Below are 17,888 nucleotides of genomic sequence, written 5' to 3' on the forward strand. Positions count from 1 at the left end.
CGAGGTGAGGCACATGTTTAGTAAACGTGAGCAATAACAAATGTGTGATTAGTGTTCGTCTTTGAATGATTGTGAGTACCAGTTTCTTTAAAGATAATTATTAACTTAATTAGCTATAGACACTATTTTATAAGTAAATGTCATGTTTCCATGGTTATTGAGCTTATTTAGACCTAAACTGGCTGGGCTAAGAGAACGCGCTCGGCGCATTTACCTCAGTTTATATTATTGAAATTGCAGTTTTGGTGAATATCTTAAGCTGTAGTACGTCCATCCGTGTACCCTTAATTTTTTTTCTGACATTATGTTGCTGTAAGGCTGATGATAAATTATTATATATTAATATATTTATGTATATGAATATATTGCCATAGCATTATATGGCGTAGTTTGCTACGATGCATAAGTCAAGACATGTCATGCTAATTGTTTCTTTAATTACTTTTTTTATTGTAGATCCACCCTCACCTGTTCATCTACCTTTTCACAATAAACCCTGGAACTGATTCTGAATGCTGCAATCCAGTGATCTGACAGACAAACCAGAAGATAGGCTTGAGATTTTAAACTATTCTTACACTTTTTTACATATTTTACACATAGTTTGTTTGTATATACTGTACGTATATATAGTGGTCAAAAGTTTACATACACTGCAGACTCTGGAAAATGTTGAACATTTAAGAAGGGCAAGTATTTTGAAAATAAAGGTTTGTTTTTAATTTTATCCTGAGTTTGTTTGTCCTGGACTGTCCACTGATCGTCAGAAAGATCATACAGGTCCTGCATAATATTTGCATTTTCAGCATCTTCTGCATTTTTTACCCCTGTCCAGCAGTGACTATATTAGCCACAAACATTTAAACAGTGATGCTCAAAGAAGTGAACACCTTACACTAAAACTCGAGCCCAAGATTACACTCATTGGTGTAAATTGTTATTACTTTGTCTTCTGGAAAACACACACACACACACATATATATATATATATATATATATATATATATATATTAGCTTATGAAGGACATTACTAAATAAAAAAATAATTTGAAACAAAATAATAATGTATGCTGATCACTTAGTCCAAAGATTACATACACCTGCTTTTAAATGTATGGTGTTGACGTTTCGAGCATCACTGAATGTTTTTTTGTAATAGTTTTGTATGAGTTTCTCGATTGTCCTCATTGCTGGACAGAGGTCAAAGTTTCTGCAGGACCTTTATGAACTTTCTTAAGATCGGTGAACTGTTTAATGACACGGAACAAACAAGAAACTCTTAAATTTACCCTTAAATAATGTTACATTTATAAAAATTTATATAAATTCAGTTATAATTCTTTGTTATGGACTTATATGTAAACATATGTTACATATAAAACTTGTTAGAAGTGCTAAAATAAAAACAAATTATATATTTTTAAATTTCTCTTATTTTCAACATCTTCCTAATTCTGCAAGGTGAATGTATATACAGTATAAGGTGTGTGTATGGTGTGTATGTGTGTATGTATGTGTATGTGTATGTGTATGTATATATGAATGTATGAATCAATGAATTAAGAATGAATTCATATGTGATTTAATGTGAAATTGAACATGTACTATCCAACATCTATTAACAGAAATAACGGACCTTTAAACACTTTAAACCTATAAACACTTAATACTGATAAGCCACTGTCTCGCTTCAGAAATACCACACTGAATAACAGATTAGGAGTACAAACACCATCAAGCCCAATTTACAGAAAAGCAAAGATGACTCTCCAAACAGGACTAAGAACACAAAGGTTGGTGGCATACAGCAAAAATACTGTACTGTACGAATGTAATCATTCTTTTGTGTATAACACAGCATGTGGGCATATTTTGTTTTTTTCTGACACTCCTGTCACTCCACTTTTCAGGTCGTCATACAACTCCCAGAAACATGGAGGCCTCCTACAGTAGGCCACATAATGTCCAAGAGCATCCTGGGTTAAGCCTCCTTTGAAAGCAATGACTGCCCTTAAGGTAAATCTCTTTCCTTGGAGCATCAGATTGGAAGGAAATTCACACAAAGGAAATTCTGTGGAGTTGCTTCTTCCCAGGTCAGTGTCAATCCATAGAAGTTCTCTTAGACTGTAACCGTGGGAAACTTTCCCTGCACAGAGCACTGTTCCTGAGGTAGACTCTGTCTTGAATTCAGAGGGACACTGTGTTGGATTTTGGATTGGCCTGAGGCAGGGGGATTCTGGATGGTTAAGGCCTTCTTCCACTGCGGTCTGAAGATGAGCCATACCAGAAGCCTGCAGTACAGCAACAGAAGTAGAAACAAATGGAATTTCCCTTGTTACATGTTTGCTGAGACCGCAGTACTGAGAGGAGCAATGTTTTGTCAACGTACAAACACATGCACGTTTTGTCATTGACTTTTCAATGATTGTAGAGATGTGGCACTGTGCATTGATTTGAAGAGCACCTGACTTCAAATTGACAGCTTTGAATATTTCACTCAACAGCTCTGCCCTCTGTGTGTAGGCCTGTGCATTCAGACCGTTTGTGGTGATGGTTTTCACAAGCTGGAGGAGGTTACTGGTGTTTTCACTACAAACAATATTTCTGAAAGTGCCACTATCGCAGAAAGCACAACATAAACATTGACAAAAAGCATCAAAAGCACAGGTGTTCAGCACGGAGATTCTTGATTTCCTGAATTTAACAGGCTGTTGATTATTTCCGTTTTTTAACAGTTCCACTTTCAATTTTTTCCCCTTTACAGATGGATCTGCTTGGAGCCATTCAGGACAAGGAGAGAGGTATGAATTCCTCTTCCTCTTTTTGGGCGGAACTGCTAAGCCTCTCCAGTTTTCAACCATGTCTTCATCTCTTGAATGGATGTTTGTGACAGTGTCAGACTTTGCAGAAGAGGCAGCATCCATTTCTGGTTTTCCATCTACTTTACAAGTTGTGCTGGGTAGTGTATTTGCTCCTGTGACGATGACTGTGGCAGGATCTGCATCTTCTTGACCCTTTTTTTCAACTTTTTGTTTTGCGGCACAAATTCGCATGTTGCCTTCAATGAAGGACAAATGTCGAGCAATGAATCGATCCACCCGCATAGGCAGGTTTTCATGCTTGAAAAGGCCGTGCTTGATGTTTTTGAACTCTGCCTCAACATTAGCTGAACTTGCGGTGACGTTGGTGCTACGGAAGTGAGGGATCATTACCCCTGTCCAGAGTGGTAAGTAATTTGCAAGACAGATTATATTGGGAATAATCTCAGGGAGGAAGTGCATATTATCACGATCACCGTTAGCCACAGCAAGTGACCTGCTCTCCTCACATATGTCTGTCACCCACTGCCTTAGGTCTGTCTGTGTTTGGTCACATGGATCCAGTTCGTCCAGGTCCTCACCCTCTACGTCTGGAATGATGACACACTCTTCTGCAATTCGGGCTTTCAGGTATATCTTGCACCTTTCTGATATGAGTGGGCCTCCAGAGCTGTCATTGCCCTCTGCTTCACTGAGAGCAACAACAGTTATACTGCGTAGTAACTCCCTTGCATCGTCCATGGATTGTGACTTCAGAAGCTGTGCCATTGACCTCACATAGAAATCTTTGATGCGATGTGTTTTTTTCCGCAAGCAGTCCCACTGGCAGATCATCTTTATGCAGTGTGCCACATCAACCCGAACAAAACAAGATGGCACTTTTGCTGACTGTTTACCAAGTAAGACACCACAACACTCATTGATGTAGGTCTTGAGATCCCGATGAGGAGTAAATGCTTTGACCAGAGCTCCGAGCAAAGCCAGAGAAAAGTCACTCACAACCTCTTTTGGAGTTGGTGCACCTGCACGTATCCATTCTGTCATCCAATGTGTTATTGCATTAACATCGTGTCTCTCTGACAGCATTTGCACCACTGGGACACTTGAGCTTTCATCACCTGCCAGAATGCCCTGATATAAAAAGATATGACCAGAAATACCATTTGGTCTCTGTAGTTTCCTCACTACTGAGCCAGTTGCATCAAAACTCACAGTGGGGTTAGTAGATACATTTGTGTTTGACTCGAATAGTGACAGAAAAACTTGTCCAGTCCAATGTCTTTAATGCTACCACTGTGAGGTGCACTGTTTAGTATCTGCAGTGACAAAATAGGATCCTTGTCACCTAATTCTAAATCATTTCTCTCTTGCTTTGCTTTGCGCAGGGTGGCCAGATTAGGCAGATGGCTTGGCTCGGGATCTCCAAAGTCCATCAGTTTTGTTGCCTCTGATGCCCTCCATACATGGGGTTCCATTCTACCCTCACACAGTTCTTGGGATATCTGCACACGCAAGTGACCAGACATTGCACGCTTGGGACAGCCAGTGTGCAGGGTGTCATCAGTGTTTGTAATAAAACACTTGAGCACCATTGGGCTGTTCATTTCAGGCTCTCTGTCACATTTTATATGAATGTTGGCGTGACACTCCTTACAGTTGCCTCTGATTTCGATGTATTTCTCTGTGTCTGATGGGTAGACCTTAGCTCTTTTAAAGGCAAATGTGCAAGAGCTCTTCACTTCTTGCCAGATATGAGAATTTATCACATGCGTCCAGATGCCAGGCTTCAAAATTGTGTATTCTTTTTTTTGTGTTTTAGAGAACTTGTCATTGTATTCAACTGTTTCAGGCATGAATTCAATCCATTTCTGAAATGGAACTTGAAGATCAAAAGTCCTGCAGTGTTTTGGCGTGGAGGAAAGGGACCCTGGCTCAAAGTCAGTGTCATCACTACTGACACTTGTTTCATGCTCACTTTCACAAGTAAGCACTAAAGCAGTCCAGATGTTGTGTCTGTTTAATTTCACAAAAGTGTATAGAGCCTTTGGGGTGATCTTGTTTTCTAGCTGCTCACTAAGATTTGTCCAGATTCTCTGATTAGGAGTAGCTACAGTATGTTGCCATTTTGTGCTATTGCCTCTCTTGATGAACACAGGACTGTGAACATGGAATCCCTGTCAACTGCTGGTTTCTTGGGCATCTGGTATAAGCAAAATGTAATTACCCACATAAATAATCCTGACTCACAAATGTCATGTATAGCATAAACTTATTTTTATGGATAACTATTGGTCTGAATATTAGGATAATATAATGTACTAATAATATATGTGAACCTGACTCTGAAAACCAGGCTAAAGTCTCATAAACTATGAGGTCATGAGCAACAAAGTTTGATTTTAACTATTAATTTTCACTATGATTTAAATTTGTGATATGGCATTACTAGTTTATAAAATATATAAATGTTATATTTTCAAATAATGTTCTTACGTTGTGTAGGATGATTTATGTATATAACAGCAAATCACCAAAAAAACCTTTAACTCGGTTTTCACTGGCAGGGTTACATATAAGAATATTATGTGACCCTTTCTATGAAAACCCAGCTGAAGTGTTTCGCATGTGATTTGCTGTTTTTAACATGAAATCATCCTACATAATGTAAAGAACAGTGTGTGAACATACATTCATATCTTCAAAATTGACTAAGTAATGCCATATCACAAATTGAAATCATCGTGAAAATTAATGGTTGAAATCAAACTTTGTTGCTCATGATCTCATAGGCTATGACACATGAGCCTGAGGTCACATGTGCAGCATGTAATTAGCATTTCATTACCAATACTAGTATTAGCAAAGAGTTTTCTGTTCAATAAATATTGACAATCTAAGCTTTCTTGAATGTCCTACCTTTATTTTTTAAGGAGGTCTTAAAATATTGTAACTGTCAGTGTGAAAATATTGTACTTACATTTGCCAGAAATTTGATATAGTAACTTTATGGATTTTTTCTCTGCTAACACTATTTCCCAGAGGAGCTTGTTTAACATAAGTGTCATGCGCAGTGGTGGCAGTGAAGCGTAGTGGATGAAAGGCTACTCCGTGTAAATAAAGAGAAAGACAAGAGAACCCATTGAATGAAGAGAAGATCATTGTTTATTGTACAAATACATTTGTCTTTTGACAGAAAGTCGGCAGTTCGACTGAGTGAACACGGAATGTACAATATTTTTTTTATTATCTAAAAAAAACGAAGAAGCACAAACGAAATGTTTCGCGGCACAAACGATTGAGCCTATTTTGGACAAGTTTGGAGCATGTCAGTGGGCTGATGACGTCATCGCCTATAATTAAATGTCTAATGTTTAAAAAACTGAACCAGCACACACGAAATGTTTTACGGCACAAACAAGCGAGACTATTTGCGGTGATTTTGGAGCATGTCGGGGGATAAGTGACCTCCGAATGACCTATAATTATTCTTCTATTATCTAAAAAAACTGAAGCAGCACAAATGAAACTTTTCGCGGCACAAACAGAGCACAAACGATTGAGCCTATTTTGGATGAGTTTGGAGCATGTCGGGGGGCTGATGACGTCATCGCCTATAATTCAATGTGTAATATTTAAAAAACCGAAGCAGCACAAACAAAACTTTTCGCGGCACAAACGGAGCACAAACAAGCGAGACTATTTGCGGTGATTTTGGAGCATGTCGGGGGGATAAATGACCTCCGAATGACCTATAATTATTCTTCTATTATCTAAAAAACTGAAGCAGCACAAACGAAAATTTTTACGGCACAAACCAGCACAAACGGAGCACAAACGATTGAGCCTATTTTGCAAATGTTTTGCGTTGGGTGGGGGGCCAACTTCACGCAGGTCCCAGAAACCTCCAATCAAAGTCACTGAGTGCAGCTATAACTTCAAACTGCTGTCATGTGATGTAAGTTTAGCATTAAATACCAAGTATTGTAAATTTAGCATTAATGTGACAAGTAGTCCGTCTTTGCTCTCGGTTGGGGATGGAATTGTTGAGCTGGGCCGGTCAGATGGTCACCTTTTTCTTGGGTGGTGATGGAATTGCCTTGGATGGAGCTGGGATGGTCAGTCAGTCTGCACGCTCTCACAGGAGGATGGCTCGGGATTTTCCGATGTAGTTGGGGATGGGCTTTTGACGTTCATCTGGGCCTGGCGGAATCTCTCCCTACCTCGGGATGGGCATCCCGAGGCGAGGGCAGAAAGAGAATAATTAGCGTAGCTGCTGTTCATTATGTATTAGTGAATGCTTGGCTGAAAAGATGTGTCTTTAATCTAGATTTAAATTGGGAGAGTGTGTCTGACACTCGAATAGTATCGGGGAGGCTATTCCAGAGTTTAGGTGCTACATATGAGAAAGCTCTACCCCCTTTGGTGGATTTAGTTATTCTAGGTGTTATCAAAAGTCTGGAGTTTTGAGATCTTAAGAGAGCGTGATGGGTTGTAGTGTGGTAGAAGCTCTGTTATGTAGGTAGGGGCTAAACCGTTTAAGGCTTAAAAGAACTTTAAAGTCAATACGATACTTAATGGGTAACCAGTGAAGGGTTGATAACATTGGGGTTATGTGATCATATTTTCTGGACCTGGTTAGAACTCTGGCAGCTGCATTCTGAACTAACTGTAGTTTGTTTATTGTTGATGCAGGACAACCACTAAGTAGTGCATTACAGTAGTCAAGTCTTGAGGTCACAAATGCATGAATAAGCTTCTCTGCGTCAGCCACACATAAAATATTTCGCAATTTGGCAACATTTCTAAGGTGGAAGAAGGCTGTAATCTTTCCTGGAACAAATAGTGCTTTGCATACTTTAGAGTTGGCACTCATTTGATATACCAGGCCACATAATCGCATGCCATTTTTGTCATGACAGAACCACGGGAGACCCAAGTGCGGGAGAAAACAGAGTCTTTATTGGTCACAGGTAATTAGTAAACAAGGTATGGAAGCAGGTCGCGAGCATTCCCCTGCAGAGCATGAAGAAGTCCGGCACCACCGGGAGAGAAGATCCAGCGAGAAGAGTCGAGGATAGGCCGCCGGTGCTGTGGATTGGGCGGAAGCGCCTGAAGACCTCACTCGACTCGAAGTCCGCACTGGCAGGCTGGGGGAATGCGGCGCTCGAAGAGGTCCTTGTGAGATCTCCCAAGAGCAGTCGTCTGATGACGGTGACGGCTGACCGGAACGCCAACGAAAGCTGCTGAAGAAAGCAGAGCGGAGGGAGGCAAGAAGAATCCAGAAGGTAAGTGAGTTTTAACGGAGACAAGACTAGGCTAAGGCTGAGAATCTTGGCAAGAGGTAATCTTTAAAGGCTTCAACAGGCAAGCCGCAGCTATGCCTGGGGCAGTCTGAGCTGAAATAACATACAACGAACAGACACCGGACAAGAAACACTGAGGGAACTATAAAGGGAACGTAACGAGGAAATCATAATCAGGTGCGGGGTGATTAAGGAAACTCTATCACATAATGAGGGAAGTGCCAGCGGGTGTGTGGGCACGGAGTGGAAAAACACCACTGTAAGGGAAGTCATACGGAAACAAGAGGGTGGGATGAATGACGCGGACACGAGCATGTGGTCCGCCGACAACTCGGCGGCAGCCACATGCTCGACAAAAACAAACACAACCCCGTGCCAGACGATGTCCTGACTAGGACCGTGACAATTTTGAATTTGCTGCAGAATTGGAATCAGTCTTGTTGTAGAGTGGAGGACAACAGCCCTATAAAGAAGAAAACAATGTTAACACACACACACACAGCAATTCCTGTAAAAAAAATATGCTTTCTTTGTGCTCATGTGTTATCTGGTTAGTATACCCACAACTTACAATTTCATCAGACAACATGATTAGAGATTCTGTATCAGCGGCATTTTCAATCTGTAAATTTTAACAGTTAAAAGATGATTAGAAAGCATGTTAAAAATGTTTAGACCTGACTAACACTGAGTTGAAATGTCAGCTTACCCTACAGATGAGAAGAGATGATTCCAAATCCATCACATCCTCCTTAATCAGACAACTGAAGTCAATGTCTCCTGAACAGGGAAAGTTGTAGCACCACTCCCTCAGAAAAACCGGAGCAGGTCCTCCTTGAGCAAGACTGACTGCGAATATTTCCCCAACGACTCTGTTTTCAAAAGAACATCCCAAGAGACAATCTATCGTTAAATTACACGATCCTTCAGTACAGGGCATTAAAATAAATAAAACATTTTAAATGTTAACTTGTAAAAACCCACTTAAAATTCTCAGCATCAAGATCAGTTAAGGAGTACTTGGGATTTTTCCCCTCCTGGCTCCCCGTTCCCTCAAATAATCGTTTTTCAATGCCTGAAATAATTTCTTAAAGAGCAAATTCTTGTTGTTATTTGCTTCTTTATATCAACTTGCTTCATATATCAAGTTAAAATGTAAAAAAAAACTAACCAGTCAGAAACTCTTTTCTCAGAGCCCCTGCATCAATGCCCGACTCTCCTATATAAACCACCTTGAGAAGACTGACAGGATATGCCATTTTCTTTCTTTTCCACTGGATTATGCCTCTTTCTGGAAGATCTTCTCTGTCAACACACAACTTAAATTCTGTTGTTGTGTCAACTTGGTTTTTGAGGTAGGTCAAATCATCTTCAAGTCTTCAGAAGACAGAAGATATTAGTTTGAATGGAAACCAACATAGTAACATCTGGATTTAGAAAATAAATGATTCATGTTTTCAAATGGAATATAGGAGAAATTAACACCACACACTTTTTTGGCATGCATGCAGAAATCTGAGCTGGAAGATCTTTATCACTGCAAGTTGCTTCAGATGTAACTCCACATAAACTACACTGTAAAAAAATGCTGTTAAAAACTGGCAATTTCCAACAGTAAAATAATGTTATTTCAATAGTTAAGACAGTTCTAATAAAACAGTTTAATCCTGTAGATTAACAGACCAAAGCCCATAGATTAATCCAGTGGCGTAACTTTGTTTTGAAACAAACACAAACAATACTTTAAAAAAAGAAAATCGTAATAACTCGTTGGGAATATTCATGGGCGTCACAAGCACGAAAAATGTAGGTGACTCCTCTTCTAGAAAACAATATAAAAACTGCTCTGCTTCATCGACGGCTTCAGTGGTGTAATGTTAGTGCGAAAGACGCATGACAAGTATTAAAGACACAGCCGTGAAGCAGGTTCGAATCCGCTGAACTCACTATTCTAAATTTTCACATCAGATCTGCTTCCATTTGTTTTTAAACTATATCATGTTTTCATCAATAGATCATTTAAAGCATGTTGTGCTTTATTATTTGTAAGGATGGCTGTTGCCGTACGTAATTAAACGTATTAATTCGTGATAAAATTTGTGTGTTTGACACAGATTACCTGTCGGTGGGTCAAGGATTGAGACGTTTGGGAACCCCCTGCTAATAAGGACAAACATACAAGTATACAGGGGAAACAGATGGAAAAATAATATCTTTAAAAATCTTATTTTCACTTATTACTACGGGCATTGCCAGATAGGCTACAAATATACAACAAACTTTCTAAATTTTGTTTTGAACTCATGAAACTACAAAGTTGTGACTTTTTCCATTTATTGGAGTTTTCTATCAAGTATCAAAATGTAATTAATCTTGCAATAGACAATAGCAACCGCATGTCCAGAACAATGAGGACGAATATATAGCACCAAAGTGCAATTAAGCACAAAATGTTTGGTACATGTATGACTTGAACAGCCATTTTCAAATATTTTCATCATTTTATTAAAAATAAACACCTTTACAATCTGATATGTGAAAAAGTTCAGCAAACAACAGTCCCGTACCCACGACGACATGAAGCAGTAACACTTGCTTTACAATCCACGCCACTGGAGCAGTTAACTTTCATGTGCCTTTCTTACATTTTGTCTATTCTAATCTGAAACTGATGGGCGGAGTTAGTATAAATAGCCTCTGCTTACAAAGCGGGCTACTTGCACGGTAAATAGACACTCCGTATTTTTTATTTCTTCCAATAAGTGGTGGGGACAAAATTGACTTAGGCAAAAAGTGGTGGGGACATGTACCACCCGTCCACCCGCAAATTACGCCCATGGATTAATCCCTTTCTGTAAATTTGCAGCATTTAACTGTACACCCGTTGGCGCCTGAAAAAAAAACAGTTGGCGCCTGTGAAAAGCAGCATGTGGGGGTGGGGATTTTAAACATATCCCACTTTTTCAAAATCAAGATCACGTCACAGCTCATCTCTTCCCAGATAACAACAAATTCTAAGACAAATCTGATTTAAATTTGGCAGTTTTGTCTTAATTCTGGCATTGTTTTTTTTCCACAGTCTTGTGTGAAACAGAATTAGGCTCGTTTTTGGCGTGACTCTGGTCAGCCAGAAGAAACAAAAAAACAAGTATTAATTTGGCTACATCCTGGCTTGAGTTAGGCTTTCCATAAAAAGAAGTAGTTCGGTTAAGATTTGGGTCGGGTCCGTGTATCATCTGATCATTGATTATTCCATTCAATATAACAAACGGAAAAAGAAAAAAACAGTCGATATTTCGTTTTTCCGTTTTTCTATATGCACAAAAAAAAAAAAAAAATGTTTTGCTTCTTATTTCAACTTTAAAAGGGAAATCCAATAAATAAATAAACCAAAACGAAATAACGACCCTAATTATACTTTTTTCATTTTTGGGTGATTTCCCAGGGTCTTCTGCGCACGCACGCACGCTTTGCGCATGCGCAATGTACAGCCGCTTACCGGGAGCAAGTGTATGCGAACTTGCGAAGCTCGAAATGGAAATGAATGCATTTGTATATGCTTTGTTTGTACTTTTCACTCCCACTAAAAGAGTCACACTGAGAGAGGAGGCCATGACAGTGGAAAATATTTCAAAAATATATATTGAACAATGCCTAACGTTCACATACAATACTTTCCAGACCCTGATAGCAATAGACTTCGGGGCGGATCCACCTTCAAGTCACCTGGTCCGCTGTACTCTGATTCAATACGCCCTTTTCACAATGACGTCACTTAACTTCCACCTTTTTGCAAAGCAGTGTATCATAACATCCGTCTTGCAACAAACAAGAAGAAGAACTTCCGTTTTGCCGTCGCGCTGGAATTTAACAACAGTGAGAAAAAAAACTGACAGAACACGTATTCAAGTACTTATCCTAGCACTAGGGATGTAACGATTCACCATGAGCCGGTTGAAAATCGGTTATAATGAGTGACGATTCAAATCGGTTGAGGCTTGAACTGAATCGCAATACATTTTTTGAACAGCAGGGGCCGCTATTTTCACTGCAAATCTAAACGTGGCCATGCTGATATTTCTTAAATGCAAAAAAATCCAAGAAAAGCACAGACAGTATTAGTTTGTTTATATTGAAGAGACTTTTTCTATTATTAATTTGTTATAAAATTGCAGTTTAGTTTTGTTATTTGAATTAAAACATTATTTTATTATACAAAGAAACGTGAAGCATTTAAGAAATAATGCAAGGGAAGTTGTTCATTTCTAATTTGTTTCAACTCATTTTTTAAAAATAAATCGTGAGTAAATCGTGAATAAATCGCATCGTGAGATCAGAATCGTGACTCGCATCGCATCGTGAGCTGAGTGAATCGTTACATCCCTACCTAGCACCTTCGCTAACACAAAAAGAAAACAAAACACTTACCTTCATAATCAAACAGGTACTGTTCAACGAAGAATTTGTATCCTTTCTCTAGCTTTGATCTTGTCGTTAGCGAAAATTTGTCTGCAAGACGTTGTACATCATCTAGACGTATTTGTGGCAGATGTGCAAGCCACTTGGTAAACTCCATTCTGAGGCGCTAGCGTAAGTAACTTGTTCTTCTTGAGTTTTACTGTCGGTTGGCAAATCAGCTTATAGGTGCATTACCGCCACCTTATGAACTGGAGTGCTAGCGGAAGTAATGATACGCTGCTTCGCGGCAGATGCGTCACGTCATGTGAAAAGGGCGTATTCGGCCACACGCACAGAATATGCCCCGCCTCCGCACAACGCACTGTCAACTCGCGGACTCGCAACTGACGCTGGGCGAATTCTCTGACCGAACGCGCTTTTTTTAAACCGTCACAGTCACTTAATCCATCTCCTCACACAGTGGAAACGCTGGAGCTGGCAGGTCGGTGAGGACGGAACACGGTAAGAATAGTTAAAATATGCTTTATTTGTACATTTACGTAGCCAGTAACATTACCGTTGATTGCTTTGCTTGATGTTTTTAATTCTGGAGTGATTTTTGCAAGCCAAGTTTCAGCACATTGTCATTAGCGTTGAGTAAAATAGGAGAGGTGGGGTGATTCAATCGTATTTTAATCCAATCCTGAGCGCATGTTTTCTCCCATTTCCAGTAAAAAAGCAGGCGTTACCTGTTTTTTTACGCTGAACTTCTGGTATAGTTTGAGTCTTTTGTTAATATTTTGACATATATTCTCCACCTCCCCATGTAATGTTGTTTCAGATAATTTTCATATCATATTAAATCTAAAGATACTGTGCGTGTGTGTTCTGTTGTGTGTGTGTTATTTTGCAGTTTACAGCTCATTCAAGTGCCACTGGTCTTGCGTGATTTAATCTGTTCCAAACAACCGAGTAAAGTAAGATTTGATACTGGTTTAAACTTGATTTAGCCAGCTATTTTGTCAAAATACTAATAATGGTCCACACTACACACTGTAAACCCAAATGTTCAAAATAATCAAACAGATTAAGTAATGTCAACTTAATTTTATAAAAAAGTTCTACTTACTTAAATATTTTAAGTTCGTGAAACACTTTTTTTTACTTTTGAGTAAAGTATAATGATTATTTTTGAATAACTTGACTAAAACTCAAACATTTTATTTGCTCCTTACTTAATTTAAACATGTTAATTCAACAATTGGTCAAGAAGGATTTCCAATTCCCAGCATGCTTTGCGTCAGACTGCATTAGGAGAGTAAATTTAAAAAAAAAAAGATTATTTTATATGTTTTTAGTAACGTTAAAGACTTGTTAGTGTTTGTTCACTTCTCTTAGATATTTAGAAGAGTTTGACATATTTTTCAGTTTTGTGGTTACCATTGTTTAGAAGAGTGGTGCATGTGCCTAGTCTCTGCGAAGCTACATTTCACCTGTAACATGTGGTATGTTACCAGTGAGCAGTAACTGTGCTAATGCCAGTTCTGAGATCAGTCTCTTCTTGCTCATTTTGGATTGCATAAGTCAAGGTGTTTGATTTATGCATATTAAGACTAAGGAATATGCAAAATAATGAAACCGAAAGAATTTAGTTTAGTTAACTTAAAAATGCAATTTTGGTACTTGTTTGTTTAAGTTCTGTCTACTTAATTTCATAAAAAGGATAAATTAAATATTTAAGTCGCACCAACTAAGATTTGTTAAGAACTTTAACTTAACAGTAATCAAAATTTGAAGGTTCTGCTTACTTAAACCAAGAATCTCTAAAACTCAAAAAATTTTGAGTATTGCCAACTTATCCGGGTTTACAGTGCTGCTTTTAACATGTAATAAATGTGCAATTTCAAAAGATTCATACCAATAATTTAAACTTAAAAGTTTTTAGGTTTATAAACTACTTCGTAGTTTAAAAACCCACTTGTATCAGTAAACTTTAGTTCTGGTAGACTAATTATTTCATGTCATATTAAGATATTAAATCATATTAAGATACTGTGCGTGTGTGTGTTCTGTTGTGTGTGCGCACGTGTGTGTTCTGTTGTGTGTGTGTGTTATTTTGCAGCTTACAGCTCATTCAAGTGCCACTGGTCTTGCAGTATTTCATCTTTTCCAAACAACCGAGTAAAGTAAGATTTGATACTGTTTTAAACTTGATTTAGCCAGCTATTTTGTCAAAATACTAATAATGGTCCACACTACAGCTTTTAACATGTAATAAATGTGCAATTTCAAAAGATTTATACCAATAATTTAAAGTTAAAAGTTTTTAGGTTTATAAACTACTTCGTAGTTTAAAAACCCACTTGTATCAGTAAACTTTAGTTCTGGTAGACTAATTATTTCATGTCATATTAAGATATTAAATCATATTAAGATACTGTGCGTGTGTGTTCTCTTGCAGTTTACAGCTCATTCAAGTGCCACTGGTCTGTTTTTGGAGAATTTCATCTTTAAGGTACGTATGTAAACTTTGCCTACAGACTTAAAAAGAACACGGAGGTTCACAACTCGCATGCAGTTCTGTTTATTAACGGCTAGAGCTCCAAAAGTTACATAGTGTACCTATAAATGTCAGATTGTACACTCTTGTTTTAAAGACAGTGGTTATGTGTATCCTTAAAAAAAACTGGTATCTCCTATGTGATTTCATGAATTTGTTTAATGAAAATTTGCTTGTGTATCACAGGTGCTGTGAGAAAGAGCCATGTCTCCCGTGCCGCCACTGATGATGACATTACAAAACACGTAATACGGTGGTTCAACTTGGCAGCAGATAGGGGAAACTCAAGGAGCCGTCCCACTGTCAGCACCCAACAGTAGCATTTCGGTGTTTCACAGTTAACTTCTGTGTTTTGAAGTGTTCGTTTAACAGTTAAGTAGTAACAGTTGAGATAAAGTTTACTACTTTAAATAGTTTTGTTTCTATTCATCTTCAAAAAACCCAGTTTCCACACAAAAAAATAAGCAGTGCAACATTAATAAGAATAAATGTTTCTTGAGCTACATTAAAAAAGTGTTCTTTTTCATTAAATAAAAAATGTTCTTTGGACAATTTATGGTTGCATTTCATTTTCTGTAATACCTATTAATTGTATACATAAATAATTGTTACTGGCTAAAATGGCTGAATTTTGATTTACAAGTTTTGAATGATTTCATCATGTTTTATTAATAAAGGCAGGCATATTAAATATTATAGAGCAATCCAGTCTATCCAATGTCGGTCCATTAGATTTGAAATATTTCTTTAGCTAGTTTTGGCCAGAATACTAGTTTTAAATGAGGGATCTGAAAGGTATCCAGACAGAATGACCAGATCGGATCCGTGGCGGATCAGCTGCTTTATAAACGGGTCCTGATCGGATCCGTGGAAAATCAGCTGCTTTATAAACGGGTCCTGATCGGATCCGTGGCGGATCAGCTGCTTTATAAACGGGTCCAAATTGGATCCGTGGCGGATCAGCTTCTTTATAAACGGGTCCTGATCGGATCCGTGGCGGATCAGCTGCTTTATCAGTGGATACAGGGCGTGGATACAGAACAAATAATCCCTATTTGTTCTGGATGCGCTGTGCAAGTGGACTCCGTTCCGGACCCGTTTTGCGCATGCGTTCCGGAGCTTGTGACACTTCCGGGGCGGATCCGTTCCGGAGTCAGTTTGCTATATGGGGAGCTTACAGTCGAAGTTTGTTAGCATTATTGCTTTTAATATGTTATTGCTTAACGTTGCTGGAACGTTCTTTTATGGTTAGCATAATGTTCCTATAACGTTCTTGCAACCAAAAATGTATTGAAAATCTAATGTTCTAAGAACGTTTATTTGTAACATTAGAAGAACGTTAAAAAGTCCAGTTTGCTTAACGTTGCTGGAACGTTAATGTATGGTTAGCATTATGTTCCTATAACGTTCTTGCCACCAAAAATGTATTGAAAATCCAATGTTCTGAGAACGTTTATTTGGAACAAAAAATAGTTTAGATTAGGTTATTAAAATGTCATTTTAAGATGAGCAGTGCTGCAACCTTCTCTTTCAACATCATGTTTATTAACATCATTCCAGGAACAAAAAAGTATACAACAGTTACATGTGCAATCAACAGGTATTTTAATTATAAAAGCTTTTTAAAAACTCATTAACATTAATGAGTTTTAAAACTCATTAATTTTTCAAAAATCTTTTTTAATTATGTTATCATGTTTTTGTGTTAGTTAGCTGTACTTTTTTAGTTATCATATCTTAAATCAAAACAAACCAGCTGCACTTTGATTTCTATTAATTGGAATGCTCAATAAAAAACATGATTTTTGAAAAAAAATGAAAACGTAGTTATCTCATTTTGGAACCAAACTCTTCATTTAGATTTATGACAATGAATTATAACTTGACCACCAAAACGTAACAAACTTTCATATGAACATTTAATCAGTGAGAAATCTTATCTGAATCTGTGTGTGGGGGTGGGTGCGTAAAAACTAGAGCTGTGGTCCATGGCCTGTCTCTTCATGCTCCATCTGTAAAGTAAATAGATAGATTGTAAATAGATGTTACTAACTTATTTAACACAGGTAAGAAAGTCATAGCATGTGCTTCTAGGTAAGGATGCTAACATTGGCCCATTAACTGACAGTAAGAATGTTCACAGATTAACAGTTAAATTGTTAAAAATAATTTGTCAAGTCAAACTATTTTACATTAATTGAATAAGTATTGTTGACCAATGCTAATCCATCAATCACATGTGCTTTAAAGTTGATGTTTTTACACTATCAACAACATCCAAATAGACTGATGAGGGCTAAGAATCTTGCCCATTTCCCTAAATTAATAAAATATTAAACAAAATAAATAAATGTTGTTTTGAAATGTTAACTGTCATACTTGTAACAATGTATGCACACATTCCATAAACTCTACTTTACAAATAATAATGCAGCCAGGAAAGGGTGAGATGCAGTGAGTTCTTTCCACATTTTTAACATGCATGAAAATAAGTATTTTCCATCACTTTGTTTATCACTCTTGAAATGACCTCTACACTAAATAATCTAACCCTCCTACGTAACAGCAGTCTATTTATTTTGAGGACCATACAGGTTGATCATATGTATATAAATGACAATATGAAACAAGTATAATGTAATTTAGTTGCGGCAGGAGCTGCGCGCTGCCAGTATATGTATAGTCAAACAAAACAATGTTCACAGTTATCAAAGATGCGAGTGCGCATACATTAAAACTTTGTGTTCGGCGAGACGAGGCGCAAGGTATCTGTGGTGTACACCCACAGTCATTGATGTCATTGTTCAG

The 17,888-nt window shown here is 37.9% G+C and overlaps 2 long non-coding RNA genes across 4 annotated transcripts in view; one reads left to right on the top strand and one right to left on the bottom strand.

The window, feature by feature from the left end:
- The first annotated feature begins 13,455 nt into the window (after nucleotides 1-13,455).
- Nucleotides 13,456-15,939, top strand: LOC130558672 (uncharacterized). Of its 2 annotated transcripts, XR_008963463.1 has the most exons (4): nucleotides 13,456-13,497; nucleotides 14,643-14,706; nucleotides 14,982-15,035; nucleotides 15,267-15,939. It is a non-coding gene; the product is annotated as an uncharacterized LOC130558672 (long non-coding RNA). The 2 variants fall into 2 exon arrangements; XR_008963464.1 differs by lacking the exon at nucleotides 13,456-13,497 and having other exon boundaries at nucleotides 14,613-14,706.
- Nucleotides 15,940-16,796: 857 nt separating this feature from the next.
- Nucleotides 16,797-17,888, bottom strand: part of LOC130558677 (uncharacterized) — a 9,874-nt gene continuing 8,782 nt past the window's right edge. For both annotated transcript variants that reach the window (XR_008963471.1, XR_008963470.1), the window contains exon 4: nucleotides 16,797-17,092. This is a non-coding gene — a long non-coding RNA (uncharacterized LOC130558677). The remainder of the gene's footprint in view (nucleotides 17,093-17,888) is intronic.

Source organism: Triplophysa rosa, linkage group LG8 (assembly GCF_024868665.1).
Source record: "Triplophysa rosa linkage group LG8, Trosa_1v2, whole genome shotgun sequence".
NCBI lineage: Eukaryota > Metazoa > Chordata > Actinopteri > Cypriniformes > Nemacheilidae > Triplophysa > Triplophysa rosa.